Source organism: Silene latifolia, chromosome 9, assembly GCF_048544455.1.
Source record: "Silene latifolia isolate original U9 population chromosome 9, ASM4854445v1, whole genome shotgun sequence".
In the NCBI taxonomy this organism is placed as follows: domain Eukaryota; kingdom Viridiplantae; phylum Streptophyta; class Magnoliopsida; order Caryophyllales; family Caryophyllaceae; genus Silene; species Silene latifolia.
Genome location: NC_133534.1, coordinates 35,201,014 through 35,202,444, shown reverse-complemented (window position 1 = coordinate 35,202,444; position 1,431 = coordinate 35,201,014). Strand labels below are relative to the sequence as shown.

Below are 1,431 nucleotides of genomic sequence, written 5' to 3'. Positions count from 1 at the left end.
TCCACAAAATCAATTTTATTGGAAACTCTACTTAGCTTATAAAAGAATTTTTTTTTCCATTGAGAACATTTTCATCCAAACTAATCCGAGCTCAAAGAAACCCAAGTCACTTCTGAGCTCTTAAGCAATGAGTATACCTAGAGTAATAAAAGAACTATAGCAACAGTCAAGCAAACATCTATTACAATTTCATTATCTTTTTCGGCGGGAAACATTTTTCTAATTTGTTCACGATAATTTGTTGAAAGAATAGAATAGTAGTTAATTAATTTCAATCAGCTAATCTAACGACATCTATATCCTAGCCGTAGAACTCTAGAACGCAGCGGCTCTTGTGTTGTTCAATGTTAGATATCCTCATATCCCACATCGGACGAGAACAATAGATAACTCGGTACAGAAGGTATAAAACCAAAACAAAACATCATTGTTAAGTACTTACCTGGACGGGGTCAATGGTCTATCAAGGAGGTCCATGGCCTAGACATGTGGTCCTCATTGCACTTTGAAGATGCACACGCCTAAGATCTCCACAATGTGGGAGAGTCTACGTCATTATTTGTTATAGTGGGGGCCTGCGTTCGCGCGGCCCCTATCCAACTTAAGCATAAAATTGTTAGCTATATTGACTACATATATTTGCTCAGTTCCATTGAATTGTATACGTTTGTTTTAGAGGCACTATTTATAAGTTAGAAGATAAATTTAATACATTATTTCAATTTTCCTACTTACAATAATATGGGTCTACACACTTTGTAGAACGGGGCATGAAAGATGGTAAGCACCACCCAATGTTGCCAAAATATTTACGAGTACAATTTTGTTGCTAGTTCGTGAACTATTGTACTTTTTATCATTTAGCATTAAGCAATGAAAACACATCACCATTTAAATAAGAAAATTACGGAGCAAGAGCGCTTTGGCAACCGATGAATGTCCTATTGTAGACAATCAGTACAATCCTACCATAACCACATCTACAACAAGTACAAAAGGCATCATCCTTTGTTATACGAGCTGGGATTACCATTTGATTAGAAGACTAAAGAAACAAATAAAATAAACCAAAAATAAACAAAGATAAAATGAACAGGGAAAAAGAAAAAATTCAATTTGCTAATTTCTGGATTTCTTGAAGAGAAGATGGAGTGGATTTCTTTATGCATAATTTTTTACTGAAAAGTTAGATCTTTTTTAATATGAATTGATATCATTCTAGCTGAACTGGGCAATTTCATTTCATTGATCTTAATCATCATATATACGTTAGGGGTCGAACTTTTTGGCTAAATAGTGTTATTTAGCAAATTAATTAGACTTTTAGGGTTGATTTTAAACTATTTGGGGTGAATAGGTCCACGTCATCGGTTTACTTTTTTTTTTTCCAGATTTTAGCTGAAGCCGCTGAGTTCCTTAGTGGCTTATATC

The 1,431-nt window shown here is 34.2% G+C and overlaps 1 non-coding gene across 1 annotated transcript; it reads left to right on the top strand.

Annotated features, from left to right (window-relative positions):
* The first annotated feature begins 434 nt into the window (after window positions 1-434).
* On the top strand, window positions 435-596 carry LOC141604266 (U1 spliceosomal RNA). Its single transcript, XR_012525978.1, has one exon. It is a non-coding gene; the product is annotated as a U1 spliceosomal RNA (small nuclear RNA).
* Window positions 597-1,431: the final 835 nt, after the last annotated feature.